A 22,164-nucleotide genomic window follows, 5' to 3' on the forward strand; every position below is an offset into this window, starting at 1 on the left:
ATTAACTCCTTCCTTGAACCAAGTGCGAAATCTACTCAAGGTATGTATCTGGTGGTACCAATTTACATAAAAAGGACACTCAGAGTTGAGGCTTTTCATATGTGACCAACTTTTATTTGCTTTATCAAGGCCATTCCTAAGTTAACTTTAATTCCTTTCTTCCAATGACTGACAGTGATGAACAGAGCCTCTATTTGTCAAGTTCAGTGTCAGTGCCTTGGTTCATGTGAAGATGCCAGTAATTTTAATTCAGGCATTTTTTTAATATCGTTAGTACCAGTTTTGGTTCATTTGACTGGTGTTTCACTGTCCATTCTGCTATTGATGAATATTTACTTTATATTTAGTCGTTATTATGCATAAAACTGCTCTTAATATTCAATACAAGTCTTAATATTTACATAGAAATATGATTCAGCTTCTTTTTAATAAACACTGAAGAGTAGGGTGTATGGGTGTTAGTATAGGATTACTTTTAGATTTTTAAGAAATTGTCAAAGTATTTTTCAAAAGTGTTTGTACCATGTGATACTCTTAATAGTGCTATGTATAGAGAGGGTTATTTTGTATAAAAAAAATCAATCAGGTTCTCACAGAATGATGGAATGAATGTATTCAAAACTTTTAGAAACTAGGTTTCTACTCTCTAAACTAGGTTTATTTTACCCTCAGAATAATAATAGTTGTTGTTTTAACATATCAAACTGTATAACAAAGCTACCAGTTAATTAAAAGTATATATTTCAATCAACTTGGAGGCGTTTGGGCTACATCAGACTCTAGCCTGAGGCGTTTGGGCTACATTGGACTCTAGCCTGAGGGGTTCGGGCTACATCGGACTCTAGCCTCTCTGGCAGTAAAGATGAAAGAAAATACTGTAGCTTTGGAGGACGGGAGTTTGATTTTCTTGGTTTCAAATAATTGTTAAACAAAGAAATCAAATATTGGGTTCCTCATTTTCAAACAGAGTCTAAGATGTTTTATAACTTGAAATTGTATTCCAGTAAATTACCAGTTCTATAAAATGAATGAGTTAGCAGGAAGTGCATTCTAGGTCTGACACATGTACTGTCAACCTTGATCCCAGGGAAAACTGCTGAAATCTGTGTGTTGTCAACATAAACTAAACTCCTTAGCAACAGAAAGTCTAGTCTGCAGTGTGAAATTCTAAGCATTGACTCTATTACATTAGATTGAGAGATTGAGATAAAGTTGCAAACAATGTCCTTTTAGAATTACAATTAGTCTTTTTACATATAAAAAAAAATTCCAAATACAGAAGAAAACTCTAGGCTAAACAAAGTTAAATTGACTTTTTTTTTTTCACCTTTTAGAGCTTTATTGGAAGAGAGAGGGAGAAAGGAGAGAGAGAGAGAGAGAGAGAGAGAGAGAGAGAGAGAGAGAGAGAGAAGAGAGGGCCAGAGAAACAGAGAGACTGCACAGAGGGAAGAGAGTGGAAAGAGAAAAGGGGAAATTGACTTCTTTTACTTGGAAATTTTGAAATGTAAAAATAGAAAGTTGTGTGTGATTCCATAAGCATGTGATTAATTGTTTCTCAAATTTAGTTATCCAAGTCAATTTTTAAAGAGTGGTTTGAATATGAAATACCTCCCATGAGCTCATGTGCTGGAATGTTTGGTCCCTGAGTGGGATCAAGTGGAACCTTTAGGAGATGGATGAAGCCTTGGAAGGTAGAGTGGGGTGCCAGGGGCCAGCCTAGTGATGCAGCTCCACCCCACTTCCAGTTATTTCTTTACTTGCTGACCGCCAATTCACTGGCCAGCTGCCTCTTGCTTCTGTGCCTAGTCTTCCCCACTGTGTATCACAGGTGTGGCTGGTGCCCACAGAGGCTATAAGAAGGCATCAGATCCCGGGAAACTGGAGTTACAGACTGTTGTGAACTGCACTGTGGGTACTGGGAATCAAACCTTGCTTGATCCCATGGGAAAGTAGCCAGAGCTCTTAACTGATGACCCGTATTTCCATGCCCCATAGTTCTGCTTTCAATATTTGGAAGAACCTTTATACTCTTTTTCACTTTTACTATTTATTCTATATTAAATTTGTATGTAAAATGAATAAGGGTTCTCTTTTCTTCCTATATTCACCATCATTGATTATCTTTCTATGTTTTCAAAGTTGTAGTCTTAACAGGTATGAGGTAGTATCTCATTGTGCCTTTAATGTTTGTTCTCCTGATAATTAGTGATGTTAAGAACTTTTCCATATGCTTGCTAATAATTTCTATGTCTTCCTTTAAGAAATTGTCTATTGGTGTGGAGGCAGGGAATGTCTAGGAGCAGTTGGAGGAGGAGAAACCATCATCACGATATAGTATATGAGAAAACTTATTTTCAATAAAAAAAAGAAACGTCTACTGAAGGCCATTGCCAGTGGGTTTTTCTTTCTTTCTTTTTTTTTTTTTCATGTTCTTGCTCTTGACTTGTTTGAATTCCTTATATACTTGGGGTATTAATCTTTTGGCAGGTTTACTGCTTCCAAGCGTTTCCCTTCATCTCATAAGTTCTTCACACTGTGTTGTGTTCTTCCTACACTCTGCATGATTTCATTTATATGTGGAATCCTTAATAAGTGGAACTCAGAGTAGCAAGGAGCATAAAAGCAGAGTTGCCAGGAGTCAGAGATGGGAGAGGAATATTGGCTGAAACATAAATGATTTCAGTTACATGGAATGAATAATCTACAGAGCTCTAGCGTATAGTATGACTAGGCTTAAAGTATTACGTACCTGAAAATTACTAAGAAATCTTAAATTTTTCATCACTAAAGTTATGTGAGGCCATGTATATGTTAGCTAATTAATTAATTCTGTATTATATATACATTATAAATATGCCCAATTTTTGTCAGTTATACCTTAATGAAATTGGAACAAATTCTATGGAATGAAGAAAAGCTCAGTACCATGTGCATCATTCTGTCTCTGAACCTGCACAGTTTTAAAGGCTGGTCTTCTGAAGCCTTGATTTTGAGTCACCTAGACACCCTATTTCCATAGATTTCTCCAGCTTTGTTTATGCCCTTAACTTTTTGCTAGCATCGTACCTTACAAAGGCTGACATGCTGCTGTGCTAAGCACTGTTGCCGTCAGCAGTGCACCAGAGAGTGAAATATCTCACAAGGGAACTATTGAATCTAGTGGCGCATGCTGGACTGTCTCTGCTCTTGGTGTCTTAAAATGACTTTCCCTTCTCAGTCCCCAAATGAGGGAAAAAATGTCTTCTCTCTGGGGATAGACTTGATTCTGAGGAGTTTGTGAGTTTTAGAAATGGAAGCAGGTCACGGGGTCTCTAACCTGATTCAAGTTGCCACATAGGCTCTTATGGATGTCAGTGTTGATGGACAGCTAATTGTCTGTGTTGTTTACTTTTAACAATCGGGCTTAAGGGGAAACCCAAAAGATGACAAAGTTAGGAAAGGTTAGAAGAGAGACCAAGAGAGAATCAATGTCAAAGGATGTCCAGCTCTTCAGTCATGACTACAGTGTCTGGAATCTTTTCAGAATTTTAAATTTTTAGAAGTCTGTGTACATTATTAAAAAGAAATCTAGTAAGTATTTGTGCCAACTGTACTCCTCTAACTTAACAGAAAATTTTGTTGCTAGAGAAGCCATTTTCAAAAACTTTGGACACAGATGAAAAGAATGACAGAATTAACAGTGTATCTATCCTATTTAAAAAAATGCTGCTGCAGACAGCTTGTTCTCATGATTTGGTGAGTGCATTGGGTCTGAGAGTTAGTTTACTTGGGACAAGTAATTGTCTTGCTAATAAAGAAAGCAAAATATGTACAGTCAAGGACTGATGTTAGATACCAGATTGTTTGGATGTAAGATGTCCCCCAGGGGATCCTACATTGGACAACTTGCCACCAGCTAGTGGTGCCTTATTGGGAGGCTATAGAATTTTAGGAGGTGAGGTCACCAGCTGAAGGATGTTGGGTCACTAAGGTCTGGCCTTGTGTGTCAGAAGCTACCCTGCTTCCATCCTGAGCTGTCTTTTTCCTGATCTGCTGAGACATGACTAGTTGTGTCCCACGCATCTGCCACCATGGAGGGAGTGGCAATGGTCATGCCTTCCCCATCCCTTAAAATTTGAGCCTGGACAGGGCTCTACTTCCTAAAGTTCCTTCTTTCAAATACTTTCAGTGACTAGGAAAGGAATTGATTGGCAGAGACACCAGGGCATCCTCCAGTTTGTGATCCAAGGATGTGCCTGTGTCAGGACCTGAAACTAGCTGAGGAAGAAGTCCTCACTAAATACATGTCATACTAGAGAGAGAGGACCTCACTAAATATACATTGTACTATAAAATATTTGTGTGTGATAGTTATTTTGTTAGAGTAGTTCCTTAGTTTCTAGAAACCCTGCAGAATGTACCGATAGCATAAAATAATTGTTAATGATTTAGAAGTTCAGTGTGTTGAGCAGACCAACAAAAACTATTTATTTTTGTCCACAAAAAAATGAAATAATGAAGGTGCCACATGGAATTTGTAAGGCACACCTATGGCATTTTATCCCCTCATGTAGTAGTACCTCATGTAGTGCTGCTTTGCATCTAGGTTCTCAAGCCTCTAGAATAGACTAGGAGTGATCTGCCTTGTCATCTGATTGGCATGCTCACATGTTTGTTTTGCTTTGCTGTACATAATATACATACTAAGATGCATCGTAACTCCATTGCTCAGTCTACCATACAACTATTTAGTGGTTCTCGGATTATGGGCTTTAGATTTTAAAACCTAGCCTGGAATCCTTTCTCTCTTGAGGCACAATCCCAAAAGACAAGCTGCTGTCTGTCATGCAGGATTGGACTCCACTGTTGTGATGAATATGATTGTTTAATGCCTCTCCTTCACCATTTTCTTCCATCTAAGCTATTCTCTTACTTCTCTTTTCTGTTCCTGACAGTTTACATTTTTATAATTGTCCCAGCAAAAATGACTCACATTGATTGAAGCTAAAGTGTTTTTGTTTTTTGTTTGTTTGTTTGTTTTTGGTTTTTTAACAGAGGTGAAGTTATACCCACTGAAATATATCTTGAGGAAACTCAGGTTTAGGGGAAGCATTTCAGAGCAGAGAAAATGGGTTCTGATGAAGTTAAGAAATGGTGGAACTGGCAAATTTTGTGGAATAGACAGGGTTTCTATATGACAGAGCTCAGGGACTTTCTTTTAGCCTGAGATTGAGTTAGAATGGAATCTAGAAAGAATTCATAGAACATTAGAGCTGAAATTTGACTGACTTTAAAACAAAACCCTCAGAATCATCGATGTTATGTAACACGCTGTTTATGCCTTTAAACTTCAGGAGCCCTTTTTATCCTGGCCAAACTATCCTTCTACTTTTCTGTCTGTTGTTGCTTTTCTCTCCTCCCCTCCTCTGGTTCTTGGTATTTTAATTTAATTTGCAGGTGCTTAGGTAATTTAGGTCTTGACATAATGGTTTATAAGACAAGTTACTCCCACCCATGCCCACTTCCTGTTTACACAGTAACACAATATGACACCATAGTTACAGAATAAAGGATTGATTGAATCAGTAAATGGTAAAGAAAGGACAAGTTGGGAAAGAAGCCTTCAGTGTCTGTACTGCTAAGAGAAGAGCACTCTAGTCCCTAGCAGTGGGTCCCAGCTGAACTGAAGACCCCTCTTCAGCTTGCTGCTGAGGGTCTGTCTGCATTGCTGGCAAGAGGCAAAGAGGTGCTTCAAGCATCCTCTGTAAGATGGTGCAGGTCTTTTTCTCCTTGAAAGGGTTTCTAAGGTTGGTATGCTGGTCAGCAGAGGATCACTCCTGGTGCACTCCTCACAGTAGAGTAAGAAGAGCGCCAGAGCTGCCTTTGAGACTTCTATTGTTTTGATGGAGGCCTCCAGTTGCAACTGCTGCCCAGTGCCCTGCCTGGGCTGTGTGGTTGCTGCTCACTGTTTTGCTGGACACCGTCCATGATTTATTCTTTTCTGAATTCTGTACTGTTCATCTACCTTCTCAACTTCCCTTCTCTTTATTATTGTCCCCCAAAATAATGACGGATATTTATTCAAATTAGAATTTTTTTATGCCCCACTCCTAAGAAAAAGGAAACCTTGAAGCAGAGTTATATACTGGGCTTATAAAGCATACAAGAAGAGTGTGATGTCCACTTAATGATTCATGGAATTGATTTATTCAGATAGCCTAGGGAGCCTTTTCTAAGCACATTTCTGGGTTCCTGTCCCTAAAGTCAGAGATCTAGGACAACGCCCATTTCTTACTTTTATTGTAAAGAAATTGAGGCCTAGAGACAACATAGCCCAAAAGTCATCTGTGTTTAGTAAATGTTTATTGCAATGATTTAAGGACCTATACAGGTACTGTGTTTGGATTACATGGGACACAGAACTTATTAATTGTTGGCCTGGGGAAACTTAGTCATGCCTTCTGATTCTTATCCCATTGTTTTCCTTTTACAGCACACCACCTCTCTTCTCAGTTGGTTCTATATGAAGCCTGCTAGACTTCAATATTTTAAGGCTTTTACGTTATTTTTATTATTTTGTGTTAAATTCCAATATTTAGAACTTTTCCTTTAATTTTAAAGATGATACTAATCCTCAAGATGATTTCTCACTAGGGACGGACAGTTATTCTCCATATTAGATTAGCATGCATTTGCTTCAATTTCCCTAGAATGAGCATTGGATGAAAGATATCTTCAGCAGCAGGAGAAAGGGGGTGAACTGAGTTATTAATGTTTGCCTCACATTGAGCAGTCTTCAGAGAACTGAGCAAGTTTAGACAAACATTCTAGAACTGAACATTACTTTCTTAAGAGCCACATGGTCACAGCGTCTTAAAGAGAGGAGAGTAAAAAGAACGGCAGACTGGTCTTGATTTTTGCTTGTTGTTTATTTTCTGTTTCACTTTTAACTTCTACTTTATCTGTTCTTTGAAAACTTCACACATTCATACAATATATTTTGATCATACCCATTTCTCACTCACCCCCTCCAACTTCTCCCAGAACTACCCCCCCCCCACTGTATCCACTTTCCCACCTCATATCTTCCCCCCCTCCCCTTTACAAACCATTGAGTCTAGTTAGTGCTGCCCAAACGTGCACGAGAGTATCCATTGGAGCATGGTCACCCCTAGAGAAAATGGACCCTCACAACCCCAGCAGCCATCAACTGTCGAAAGTCTTGTGAGCATTTGCCGCATCCACACTGGAATGTTGATTGATTGGCTTGATCTTGTATAGATCCTGTGTGGGCAGCCACAGCTGCTGTGAGTTTATGAGCCGGGCAGCCTTTGCCCTGATGTGTCCAGAGGACAGTTTCTCCCTAATCTTCTCTGACCCCTGCCTCTTACGAAGACTGCTCTATGATGCTCCCTGAATCTTGGGTGGACGGGTGTGTTATAGTTGTCCTATTTATAGCCAGGCCCTCCAGAGACACCTGTTTGCTGAACTTTGACTAACTGTGGATCTTTATGTTGGCCACTTTTCTTGCAATAACAAGCTTTTCTGAGGAGTGAAAAGTGCACAAATCAGTCAGTGTAAGCATGAATATTAGGAAGAAGTTTGGTGTTACGATCATTTAGCAAAATAACAGTAGTAAGTTCTCCCCCAGAACATGTAACCTCCCTAGCCATGGGTTTTTGGCCAGGCTTATAGTACCAGGTATGAGTCCTCTGCTGTGGAACAGGCCTTAAATCCAATCAGAAAGCTGTTGATTACTCCATAACATTCATGGCTACTACTGCATGAATGGGCATATTGTGCCAGGTTAATTGTTACTGTAGTCTCTGGGTTCACATCTAGTTAAGGCACTGTCTACTTCTGTGAAGGCTAGCACATAGGGAAGAAGCTTCTAGGTTAGTTTGTGTGAAAAGTCACAGAAAAATCCTGCTTTATCTTTTAAAAATTTAAACTTAGATTTAGAACAATACATAACATTTCAATTTCTTCTAATTTCCATAACAACAACAAAATATGCTATTGTCCATGAGGTTCCAGGGACCTGTGTCCAAACAGAATGTAGGCCTGCAGAAGACATTAGATTTGTCTGCCTGTTGCCCATTAGCTAAGTCTTTAAGGTTCTCTTCAGGTAGAATGGTTTAAATGCCCATGTTTTGGCATACAGTCTATCTCATTATTTTAGGTATATTTAATGTATAGATACACACCCACACTTATGCTGCTTATACCCATCAATCTACTAATGTTGAGGATTTTCATTCAATCAGCAGCATGACATTCAGTGCAGGTGACATTAGAACTCATTTTGAGTTGTTGCCACCACTTGTCCACTGCAAACAGTAGACAGGGACCAAATGACTCAACATGGATTGTCATTCAAGAGGAAAATTGTCATTACTTACTATATTTTAAACATCCACCAAATGGGAAGAGAACTAGACATATAAACAGAAGTTACACATCAGAATTCTTTCTTTGCAGAGGGCAGAGCTGCTGTTCTTTTTTCCCTCCTACTCTCAATGATTGCAATCCTCCAAAGGTCAGTGGATGGCCTGAAGCATTGATGGAGCACATAGGCCTGGCCAGAGCCTCTTCTTTCCTCTCACTTGGGTTTATTTCAAGTCCTGGGCCAAAAGCTCATGGCCCATAGGCAGTCTCCTCCCTCCACTCTTGACAGAGTTCCTCCAGATATTGCAGTATTCTTAAGCTGATAGACTTTATAGACAAATGTACTATAGATCCTTTAGAGGAAATGCATTAGTTCTATTTGTAAAAACATTAAATGGGTTAGGAGAGATGGTTCAGCAGTTAAGGGAACAAGTTACTCTTACAGAAGACCTGAGTTCAATTCCCAGAACCCACATGGTGACTTACAACCATTTGTAACTCCAGTTCCAGGGGATCCAACCCTCTTTTGACTTCTGTGGGCACTGCAAGCATGTGGTACACAGGCATACATGCTGACCAAACACCCATACACATAAAATGAAAACTTAAAAAAACATTAAAAGAAGTGCAGTTTCCAATGAAAAGTGAGAGGGATAGTTTAATTTACAAATGCTAGGATAGACAGAAGGTAACCCATATAACACGGCAGGAAGTTAAGGCAGAATTGTCTTAAGGATTTTAAAGTCACTTTGCAGCTAGCAAAACATTTTTATAACTTTAAATACAGAATACATCATGAGTGGAATTTGGAACAATTATTAGAATAAGAATGCAAAGAATGCACTGTCAGCCTGTTCTATTATTGTCATTTCTACAGAGAATGTAATTATCCAGTATGTCCTACTAGAAACATATCCCACCCCTTTGCTTAGTCGTTTGTTACTGTGAAGCCTCAGTGCCCCTGAGAACTGGTTTGACATCAAGAGCTCTGAAAAGTCAGGAAGTGCTGTAACTGTCCAGTTTCAGTTTCTAATAGGCACTCATTTTCCGTCACATGGTACAATCAGAGCTGGAAGCTATGATGTCTGAAGGAACTGAGGTGTGAGTGGGAAAACCTTGAGATTCCATTTATGGTTTTGACTGAAAAGCTGGGTCATGTGGTATATTCACTTCTATGTGAATGTGTTTTTTTATAAAGGAATATACATTATTGTTTCCTTTATTTCCTCATAAAATTCTTCTAAGAATAAATGCACAAAAGAAAGTAAAGACAAATATAAACTCAGACTTTGACTTAACTCACTGCATCCATCTTCTTTATATTTTCATCACAAACTGCCCCTCCCCCGTTCCTTTTTAAAAAAAACTCATAGTTCTTTAAAAAGTATCTCCATTGCAAATGTACCATCCTGGGAATGGGGAGTAACCAATATAGAGTTAAGGAAATGTTAAGACAGAAGAATCTCCTGGTAAACAACTGGCTAGATGGAAAAGGTCAGTGGATATCTTTTATTTATTTTTTTTTAAAGTAGTTTCTCTCCACATCTTACGTCTGGAGTGAAAAGTGCATAAATCTCTAGAATAATGACAGGACCTTAGGTATTACAAATAATTTACTTGTTCATAATGCAGATGTCATCTCATTATATAATGTTTCTAGAATCCCAACTGTAAGTGGAGTTTTCCCATCCTGACTGCCTACTCCCTGTCCTGGCAGCAGCTTCTAAATTATCACATAGAGACTTAATATTATTTATAAATGCTTGGCCAATAGCTCAGGTTTGTTACTAGCTAACTCTTACATTTAAATTAACCCATATTTTTATTTATTATTTGCCACATGGCTAATGGCTTGTTACCTCATTTTCTACACAGCCTGATTATTGGGCGGCTGGCTGGTGTCTCTCTTGCCTCCAACCTCCTTCTTCCTATCATTTTCAGTTTAGCTTTTCCTGTCTAACTTCCTGCCCAGCCACCAGCCTGTCAGCTTTTTATTAACCAATGAAAGTAATACATATTCACAGTATACAGAAGATTATTCCACAACATTTCCCCCTTATGTCTAATTAAAAAGTAAGGTTTTAACTTTATCTTAGTAAGATTTTATACAACAAAATAGTTATCAATAATTACAGTTACAATATCCAGTCCATTTGTATTTGAGAAAATTAGAGAAAATACTCTATCCTATCTTGGTGAGTCTAAAGTTTTACATCTAAGTTATCTTTTATAAGAATTATTCCACAATACCCAACACAAACTCAAAAGTTATTATTAAAGGGAAGAGAACAAAATGACTATTCCACTTGAAATTTTTTTTACTGGCATTTGGATTTTTTAACTGGCATGTATACTTGATTTACTAATGGTTTAAACTTGGTCAGATGCCAAGGATACAACTATATTCTTACTGTTAATATTTTATTACTCATTAATAGCTTTTTGCATAGGAATAGGAATTTCTAAGGCTATAAGGGAGGGCTGTTATATAGTTATAAAAAATGGAATACTGTTCTTATAAATAACTTGTTGACTTAAATTCTACCTATAACTCTGATCTAAAGTATCTCAGCATAGTTACTGCAATTCTCCATGATTTGCATATTAGTTTTTAAAAGTTACTATCCTAATTTATGGGCCAGTGGAATTTTCCTAAATGCTGAAGTTTACCCTCATTATTTCATTTACTAAGACCTTTCTCCAAATAACTCCTTCCTTTTCCTGGCAAGGGAGCTGCAGAGACAGAAGTAATAACCATTCCAATACAAGCCTCCATTTTCCTCTGGAACTTTATAGAACAATGTTATTGTTTTGTTATGGCTTACAGTAATTTAGTACCTTGGCTGTATCATGCTACTTTCTCCAAGACTAAGCCTTGGCATTATAAATTCCTAGTAAGATGTGATAGGAGTTACTTTGTTATGCCAAACATCATTTTTAATGGGGTTTAAAACTTTACTGTTCCAAATACAACTTGATCAACTGTGGCCATAGGAAACTTAAGAAATACTCCATGGTCCTTTTCCATCCCTGATAAAAGGAGATCTAATAATAAACAGTGATGCCTTTGAACCACAGTAATGACCAGCATGGCAAAATGGCCCTAAAGGTATAAGAGTGGCATTCATATCTGGGTGGTAACAAACAGTTATCAAATTGGATTTAAGGCCTACTCAACTGAAGATAAATCATGCTTAGTACTAGAAGCCTGGCTAATTGCCCAGGGCTAGTGAGGTCATTGATCTTAGAGAACCTACTGTTGCCACTTTACTGGATCAACATAATTCCTAACTGCATTCTAAAACTTATCCTTTTACTGATAGATAAATGTAGCTCTTACCCCATGTCACACAAGCTTCTTTTTGCAGTAAACAGAGACCATCCCAGAAAACCAACTGGTCATAATACAAATATCAACTGATTATGGAGAGCCTGTCCCCAACAGGCACATCTACAAAGCAATTCCTGCACCTAAGACTCATGGAACATCATGGAAGAGGGGGTGGTAAGGGTGTAAGAGTCAGAGGACCAGGAAGTCTGCTATGAGATTGTGTCTCCTAGAAGTGACAGGGAAGCTGTACCCATGATACTGCAACAGTATGGCTGCCTAAACATGACTTGAACAATGCCAATGCCAATAGACATGCTGACTCATAAGGGGAAACTCTCATAGGCTCCTACCACTAGACAAAGAACTATGGGCAACTAATGACTACCAAGATGGGGAGGAATAATCTCTTCCAAAGATGAGCTGCTAATTGATTATCCTATACCAAGTGGTCAGCCCTGAATACAAACCACATTAAATGTACTCAGTAAGTTGTATTTATATATTTATGAGTATATATTTGTAAAAATAATAATTAGAGAAATAGAGGCCATGAATTTGAGAGAGAATAAGGGAGGAACACAGGAGGGGTTGTACATAGAAGGGGTTAGAGGGAAGAAAGGGAGGGAGAAATGAAGTAATTAGATTTTAATTAAAATTTAAAAATGGGTGAAAGAGATGTGTAAAATATTGAAAAAAGGCTAACAAGCATTTTTAAAACTTAGAATGAATCCTCATATTTAGTTTATTAACCATTAAGAAATAATACACAAGAAAAAGTCAAACCAATATCTCATTTGAAGTTTTACATTATTTAATTTTAAATAATTCTTAGGATTCATAGATTCATAGGATTAGGACCAAAAAGAATATTTAAAAATTAAAAACTATGAATGGCACCAAAGAACCATTTATCTGTGCTTCCTTTATTGTGACTCTGCTGGCTGCTTTGAATGGGCTTTTGGTTGTCCCTCTGTCCTCCTCCCCTGCTAACAGAATTTCAGTTCTATTCTGGTGTCTACCTCTTCCACAGTGTCTTTGGTTGGTGAGACTCAGATAGATTTTACATAATTTAATGCACTCTCCTGTTCCCCTTTCCTGTAATTGGTGTAGGAAAGGCATGTTACATAATTGTAACTAATGAGACATGAAGGAAGAGTCTGCCTTAGAACTTCAGAGAATCATTTGCTCAACAATGGAAAAGGCCTTCCTTCATGCTTGTGAACACAGCCACAAGGATAAGACATGTGTAACATGTTGACAGACATCTTGTGATTGCTGTGGTAATTGTCAAGCCAAATTTGATCCATGAAGGTAGGTAGGGAAGCAGTAAAAGGAACCAACACTGAGGATGAGCCATGGTGCTAGATTAACCAATGTTAGGTTGCCAACCTTTTGGATTATTTTGAAGACAATATATTCTTTATTTGTATAATTCAGTTGAGCTGGGATTTTAAAATTTCCTTTATTAGCACAAATTTATTGTACAAAATAAAGGGTCTCATTGTGGCACTTTCATACATGCATGCAATATATTTTATACACCTAAAGCATTCTCAATGGTATTATATACTACGTATTTTTTGTGGTTTTATATATTATATTGATGATCATGCAAATGGAAAAGTTAGAAATTTTCAAGTGTGCAGGGGTTTGTTAGGCACAAATTTTTATATGCAGTACTTTCTAAAGATAGGTAGCATTTGATGAGCCTTTCAAATAGAAATAGAAGTATTTCTTCTAGTCCTTACCAACATTTTGATATTTCGACAAAGAAGCAAAAACTATACAATGGAAAAAAGAAAGCATCTTCAGCAAATGGTGCTGGCATAAATGGATGCCAACATGTAGAAGACTGCAAATAGATCCATATCTGTCACCATGCACAAAACTTAAGCCCAAGTGGATCAAAGACCTCAACATAAATCCAGTTACTCTGAACCTGATAGAAAAGAAAGTAGAAAGTAGTCTTGAATGCATTGGCCCCGGAGATCACTTCCTAAATATAACACCAGTAGCACAGACACTGAGAGAAACAATTAATAAATGGAACCTCTTGAAACTTGAGAAGCTTTTGTAGGGCAAAGGACATGGTCAACAAGACAAAACGACAGCCTATAGAATGGGAAAAGATCTTCACCAACCCTACATCTGACAGAGGGATGATATCCAGAATATATAAAGAACTCAAGAAATTGGATATCAAAGTAACCAACAGTCCAATTTAAAAAATGGGATATAGAACTAAACAGAGAAATCTCAACAGAGGAAGCTCAAATGGCTGAAAGACATTTAAGGAATTGCTCAACATCCTTAGTCATGAGGGAAGTGCAAATCAAAATGACTCTGAGATACCATCTTACACCCACTCTTAGTCAGAATGGCTAAGATCAAAAACACTGAAGACAGCTTATATTGAAGAGGATGTGGAACAAGGGGAACACTCCTCAACTGTTGGTGGGAAAGTAAGCTTGTACAGCCACTTTGGAAATCAATATTGCGCTTTCTTAGAAAATTGGGAATCAATCTCCCTCAAGACCCAGCTATACTACTCTTGGGGATATACCCAAGGAATGCTCAGTCTTACCACAAGGACACATGCTCAACTATGTTCATAGCAACATTATTTGTAATAGCCAGAACCTGGAAACAACCTAAATACCCTTCAACTGAAGAATGGATAAACAAAATATATTTTCTTGTTGTTACTGATTTATAGGGATATATTCTGCACATATGTCCCCTGTTAAATGTAGATACTGAACTGTATTCTCACTATGGTTATTATATCTTGTTCATAAATGTATGTGTGTTGTGACTGAGGTAGACTTTTCTTTTACTGTTTGACCCACATGCAGTTGATTTATTTGCAGATAGGAAACATGGTAAATTATGTTTATTTCTCCATATATTCAGCTGATTACACTATCTCATACAGCTTTGGGATAAATCTGATTTATCTCTCAATCTCTGTTCAATATTATCCATTTGCTTACTTTCAATCTTTGTGCCAATACATCAGAGCTTCAATAATGGTTTGTATTGACACTCCAACTTTCTCTCAATTGTTTTAATTATTCCTCACATTTCTATAAATTATAAAATGAGATTTTTAAGTTGACCAAGTTAGAATAAAAGGACCCTGCAAGGCTTTCACATTTACTTTGATGTTCTTTACTTTCTATCCGTGACATGTTGTGATTTTCTGTTAGGGTCCGGCACCAACTTTGTTATATTCATTTCCAGTTCTTAAGTGTCCAGTTTTTTTTTTTATTGTTATCCCCCTGTTTTTTTGGTATAGTACAGTGAACTTGAGTTTTAATTCTAATTAGTTTGTGATTTTTTTTTTCAGAATGTCTAGGAATACAATTTTGTCACCTTGGATAACAACACATTCATGTCCTTTTTCCACTTCTCATACATCTAATTTATTTTTCTTCCTGAAAATTCTGGCTAGGAATTTCAGGCAATGTTAAATAGATTTGTTGCAGATGCTGTGTTCTGTTTTGGGGGGACATTTTTGTATTTCCTTGCTAGACATTATGCTTGCTGAAGTTTTTGTAGATAATTTTTGTCATATTAAGAGAGTTTCTTGGCCCACCTGCCGCCACTTAGTGGTGCAGGCAACTGGAAGATGGCCAGAGGCCCACTCTCTGAATCAAGGGCAGGCAGGGCCATTAAGATAAGCAACCATGTGGTAGACTGAGGGGAGAGAAAGAGAAGCAGAGCCATTTGTGTGCTCTGAAGAGAGACAGAGCTGAAGATGCAAGGGTGGTGACACACAGTCTGAGGTGAGAGGCCTGTGCTACCACCTGAGGCCATGGAGATGTCTGGGCCCATAGCCCTTCCTCAGTGTTGACATCTATGGTCCATGTCATCACTAAAAACCATGCTCATAGTGGTGGTCTGGGCTGCCCCCTGAAGCCATATTGATGCCTGAGGGCCAGGCTGAGCTGCTCCCACCCCTCACTTGGGGAGCTGCCCCTGGTGGTGTGGGTGAAGAAGAACTGATGGACTGACCAATTCAGCTACCACCCAGGCCCAGACCCAGGGCTTTGAGTTAGCCCACCACAACATCTACCTCATCTATAAGCTACTAGAGTGCATGAAGGTACCAGTCATGCAGAACTATAGCTGAAGGATTTCCGTGTCTCAGAACAACAGCGGGATATCTGAGAAGAGTTTCAGTGAGGGCCCAGTATTGTTGGTGTACCAGAAGCCAGAGGCCTTGGACCAGACCAACAACTCACTACAATGAACATTTGCAAGTAAAGCTGTTGGGGCAAAAGGGTAGACTGTGTGACACACCACAGCTTCCAGTGTGACTATGATCAATGAGTACATGATGGAGAGGCAGAAAAGATGCAAGAGCAGAGTGATCCATTCCTGATGGATCTGGACACTCAACAGCTGTGATGGGAGCGACATAAGGCAGAGGTTGAAAGAGGAGCAGGTCATGCCCAGAGCGGTTGGCAAGATATCTTATTTATTTATTTTTTAATTTTTATTTTCTTAAAAGAAAGAGAAGTTATGAGGGTAGATGGCAGATATAGAAGAACTGGGAAATGAAATGCTTATTCTGAGTTTGGTGCACTGCCTCTGTGGTTGTACACCTTTTCTATTGTGTTCTGCCAATGTGGAGAACTACATTGAATAGTTAATATAAAATGTAACCTCGTGCTTTTGGAATAAACCCAACCTTATCATAAAGGATTATCATTTTATATATAACTGGCTTCACCTTGCTTCACACGTGCAGTTCAGAAATCAGAATTGCCTTTGGGAGAAGTTATATTTAGATTCCAGTCTCTGACATGGTGCTGGCCTCAGCAGGGCCCCCAGCCTTTTCCTCTGTTGCTAGTGAGATCGATATCCACATCAGGGCACCCATCCTGTGTGGACACTGTGATTGTGAAAAAGCCTTGGAGGGGAACTTGCGCCAACAGAGTGCTCTCCTCCAGATTTTCTCTCAGAATTAGCTGGTCAGACCCTGGTTGTTTAGAATGATCTCCAAAGCTTTCCAAAGATTAAGACTTACTGTTTGTTTGATTTTTTTGATAGGGATATTAGCACTGAACACATGAGAGTATGGATTTGAAACAGATATCGTTTAATGGTCAGAAATAAGAGTCCCCCATATTGTGAAAAGCTCATAAGCAGGGTTCATCCATTTCAAGAGGACACCAGGAGACAAGCATTCATGCACATGCTAAACAAAAGCATTGAAGTAATAACAGTCCTTTATGTAACTTTGTCTAGAATGTCCAGGGAATTCAATACGATTCAAATTTTTTTTAGAGAACAAGGAGCTAGTGTGCAATCCCCTAGAAAAGCACATCAACTCTGTTGCCTGTTCAGAACCCACAGACAACTCATCTTTTCTGTTTAGTTTTAAGTACTTTGAATAAAATTAAACAAGCCAGAAACCTTACCAGGGTTCACCAATCTGCTTATTCTCCATCCTTCAGTTCAGTCCAAAATTAGAAGCAAGAGTCATGGTTTCTTTCACCTCTGAAAATTCCTGAATACCAATGCTATGTGTATCAATATGGTAAACTACACTAAATAGTCGAACAGTGTCCAGTGAACTTATCCTCCTCCCCCCCCCCCTACAATGCTTCCCCTCCCCCTACAATGCTCCCCCCCCCCCCAAGGCTCATGTTTGGACACTTGTTTCCAACTGATAGTACTATTTTGGGAGGCTGTGGGGCCCCTTGAATGTGGGGTGTGCTTTGGAAGATGATAGCTGAGTTCCTATTCCCAACTCTCTGCTCCCTGTGTGATGATGCCTCTTCCTCATAGAACTGAGCTGGTCAACCATGTCTCCACCATGATGCCTGAGGACCCTCAGGCATCATGACCAGAGTAACACTTTCCTCCACAATGTTGTCTCTGCCAGCACTCTGTCGGTGATGTAAAGCCATTCACTTACATTTGGAAATGTTCAGTATTAGGTGGTGGTTCAAAGAAATAATAATATCTCCTCTCTCTCTCTCTCTCTCTCTCTCTCTCTCTCTCTCTCTCTCTCTCTCTCTCTCTGCTCTAGGATATAGCCCCTGCCCACCACAGGTCTTTTTTTTTTAAGTTTTGAGGCAGAGTCTCACGAAATTGTCCATGTTGGCCTTGAACTCTCTCTAGAGCATAGGCAGAGCTTAAACTCATGATTCTCCTGTCTCAGCTCCCAAGTAGCTGGAATTACCAGCCTGTGCCACCTGGCCCAGTTTGTAATATTCATTTCTAATACCTAAGTATGTTAAAGGGGGATACAGAGATGTTTTACATTCATGTCATTATGACAAAAGTCTAAACTTTGTTTTCTTAGACTAGGATACAGGCTTGCAAGTCATTTGATGGAAAACTCATTTTGCTTAGATCACAGACTTTATTTAATGCTTCATTTGACTTGATGCTTTGTTTAGCAGAAAGCTGGGAACACCCTTATGCTCAGCACTCTTGCTGTTTGTCTGACACTGGCAGTAAGAACATCACATAGCCAGAGGCCTGAGCTTCTGTGAAGCTATTAGAACAAGTGCATGCAAAATCATGAGTTATGTGGAGTAACAGCACAATCTTGCTTTTCCTTCTGTGATCCTGTGTGTGCCCATGGAGATCAGAGGTCAACATCTGTGTCTTCCTTAGTTTTTCTCCATCATATTTTTTTAAGGCAGGGTTGCTCACTGAATTTGAAGCATATAGATTTAGTTAGGCAGGCTGGTCAGTGAGCTCCAGGCATCTACCTCCCTTTGTCTTCCCAGTGCTGGGATTACAGATGCAGACTGCTGTACCTTGCCTTTATATGAGCGGTGGGGATATAAACTCAGGTCCTCATGCTTGGGTGGCAAGTACTTTGTAGACTGAGCCATCTTCCCATCCCCTATTGGTACATTACAGTTTACATCCAACACAGCCTGGAAAGAGAAGAGTACCAACTGTTATTCCTATATAACCATAATAATGAAAAAAACACATGTTTTCAGAGAGTGAGAATAAATGTCTGAAAGCCAGAAAGAGTTACACTCCACTCGCCCCACAGTGAACACCCTGAATTACGTGTTTCTCTCAGGATAGTAAGATGAAGGTGCTGTTTCTTTGTAGTGATTTTCTGTGTCTTTCAAACATTTTACAACAAAGATAAATTACTTTCCCTTTAAAAACGGCAGCATAGTTCTTCTGGTAAGAGCTGTAATGATGGTCAGAAAAACTCATGTATGGATAACTATGGAAACATCACTGGAAAGGAGGCTCCAAAGCAAGAAGACTACAGAGCTGAATAAGCCAGAGTCAGAAACCATTTGGACAGCAACTATGGGTATCATGGCTAGCTAACATCTAGGCTTTAAAGGTCAGCATTCTTCAGGATTTAAATGAGCAGAAACAGCATATGCATTTCAGGATTTAATGACAGAAGCAAAAAGGAAGACATCAGGATTTTTAAAGTAATTTTACATGCTATTTTAATGGGCTATTACCCAAGGAATACAATCAATTTCTGTGAGACAGATGTATGCACTGGGTTTTACAAACAAATAGAGACACGATGCATTTTTATCTCCCAAGAATAGGGAAGGGAAAAATAACCCAAGAACAGTAATTACCAAGAGCTTTCAATTAACTCAGAGCTGGTTGTGAAGAAAAGCAGAACAGGGTGAATAGGTGAGCCACAAGAAAAAAACTTTCATAGTCTTAGATTGTTATCTGCTATTGTTTTTTTTTTCTTTCTTTCTTCTTTTTTTTTTTTTAAGAATACTTGTTAAGTGTAGAAAAAGGATTGGAACAGGCGTTTAAGGTGGAGTTGAGTGAAAATCCAAAGTAAAGGTTGTTATTATTAGTGTTATAAGAAATTGAAATGTGCTGGTTAGCGTTGGCCTGCATGTCAGTGAAAGAATTCACCTTAATGAGATTTCCTCAACTTCCAGCTAGGAGAACTAACACAAAACAACAGGTGACACAAGAGATCCTGTTGAGGAAGTGAGACATGGACAGTATCCATTTGGCTCAGGAGTTCGTCAGGCATCGTGGTGTTTGTGTGGGTGTGCCTGAGCGGGACTCTCACAGGTGTGTGTGGTGTCCATAGCCTGCACTGAGCATAAGGCTCCAATGAAAATGAGGAAACTTGCTGAATGTGGCTAAACTTCAGGCCTGGCTCTGTGCTACCCCTCCAAGCCATTCCCAAGTGAAACCATCATGCACATCCAATGTAACAAGAGCTGTCTTCACTGAGTTGCCCTAAGAAACAGCCACCTGTGAGGCCCTCTCAAAGCTCTGTTTCTGTGGATGCTCTCAGGATGATTACCTGGAACAAAAAATCCCATGGAAAGGCAAAACCACCAATGGCCTTCCACTTTCACTTCAGTTTTGGTGCACATAAAATCACCTGACAGTACGTGGTACTCCCTTCCCACTCAAAAGACCAAAGCATCTGGGAAATATTCCTAGCTCCTCAAAATTGCAAGTGTCAGTTTTAATCAGTTGCCTCCTTTTTTATATATCTGAAACACTCTGTGATTTTAAAGGTGTTTTTAAGTCTTTGGAATGAAGTGGGCAACAAATCCCAGGTTTGGCCCATACTTAAGCCCATGCTAACTTGACTGTTTCTAGGCCTTTTCCAAGGTATTCTTCATAAGCTTTCCATAGTTCAAGAGATGAAAACATAGTGACACTTAGCATTGACCGTCTTAGCCACCTTGTTTTGTGTCCTTTGTGGCTGTTTTTCAGGACCTGGGAATGTGCTTGCTTCTAAGATGCTAGTTAACAAAACCCGGAAATGTTTTCCCTTGAGCTATCTACATAATCTTCTAGAATTATGTTCTCAGATTTCTTGTATTCTGTGATGGATAAAGTCTCTAAAATTTCATATAAAAATGAAAAAGATCTTGTCAGTGTTGTATAGTGTGAAACTTGAACGTACAATTTTTAGTCACTAGCAAAAGATCTATTCTCTGTTCCTTGATCTCCTTCAGTGTCTGGACACAGGGCGGAAGCTCCTGAGCAGGGAGTGAAGAACACAGAGGTGCAGTCAGGGCTTCCCTGGCTCACACAGGAGCATGAAGCATGGGCAAGCCTGGACTACACTAGCAAAACAAACAAAAACAAGACACAAATCAACCACCAGAGAAAAAGACTATCTAAATTTTTGAAGAGAAATATTCCTGGGGTATAGCTGATGGCACAGGCCATATCTGTTGTTTGTCTTGTCATTTTGAGAAAGAGTCATAAAGGATATAGTTCAGGACAGCCTGAGTCTCATGATCCTCCTGCCTGGGCTTTCTGAATGATGAGATTATAAACACATGACATCACATCCAGGCCACTTCTTTTAATAACTATTTTATTTACATATTATATTTTTATTTACATATTATATTTTTATGCTACTTTGATGAATTCTCACCCACCATTCCAACCTTCCCAGAAGAATTATAGCATTTGGAAACTGACAGTGATGATGTTAGTGATTATACAGTCAACTCTCATTTTGCAGAACAGCTGAAGAGTGCCTTGCTTGGTCACCTGACTACAGCTTCTAGTTTGTTAGTGGAAGTGACAGTGTGAGACGCTTAGTCCCTGGCCCACTCTACCATGTGCCACCACCATCACTGTTAGCACAACCAGCATTCCTGTGACCACTGCAGGGATAAAGCCTTTAGTGAAAGTGCTGTAAGGGAATTTTAGTAGCTGCTGTCATATGTGCATGCCTTCTCGCCTCTACTCTTCGTGACTGTCTTTTAGGATCTGGGAATACGCTATGCTGTAACAGGCTAGTTAATGCAGTTCTCTAAATTATTTTCCCCTGATAAATGACATATGACAACAATATGACCCACCCTTCATACATCCCAGCTTTTGGAGACTAAAACCGTCATGAGCCAGTTCCTAAAGTTCATAGGTCAGAGGCATTTCTTGGCAGGTCTTCTACCTTTTCAATATTCTGTATGTCTAGAAAACAAATGCACGTAGAAATGGTCAGTAAAGGCTATGTATATGTTTGCTGTGAATATTGCCCAGAAATGGTACTTTAAGAAGAAAAGCAGACATTGTATATTTTTCATAAGATGGAAGAAACATCACCTTATAATCTCATCAATAAGTATTATGATTTTATGTACTCTGGTTATAATATTGACAACACTAAGAAGTGACAAAATGTACATTGGTGTTAAAAGCTGCTGAGATGGGATGGGGATAATGGGATTGGCCTTACCTAGCATTTCACATTGCTGAGGAAATGAAAATGGATCATTATTTTCTTTAGTGGAGCTAAAGGCAGATGGTTACTGGGAAACACAGTGAGAATATAGTTTCTCCCCAAATTCCCCCAGAAGAACAGTTGAAGTTATTGGAACTGGGAAGCTGTTGTGTGTGGTGTGAAAAGTGGGAGCTTTGATAATATGCTCTCCTACCCAAATGAAAATTGTTTTGAAGAGTCATTAAGTAGGTAGGTAGCAGTTTACTTTATAAAATATTGAAGT

At 38.9% G+C, this 22,164-nt stretch overlaps 1 protein-coding gene across 1 annotated transcript in view; it reads left to right on the top strand.

Annotated features, from left to right (window-relative positions):
• Gpr158 (G protein-coupled receptor 158) overlaps nucleotides 1-22,164 on the top strand; it is a 356,067-nt gene that overhangs the window by 133,054 nt on the left and 200,849 nt on the right. The gene's annotated exons all lie outside the window — the stretch shown is intronic.

The sequence above is a fragment of the Onychomys torridus genome, chromosome 5 (genome assembly GCF_903995425.1).
Source record: "Onychomys torridus chromosome 5, mOncTor1.1, whole genome shotgun sequence".
Lineage (NCBI taxonomy): Eukaryota > Metazoa > Chordata > Mammalia > Rodentia > Cricetidae > Onychomys > Onychomys torridus.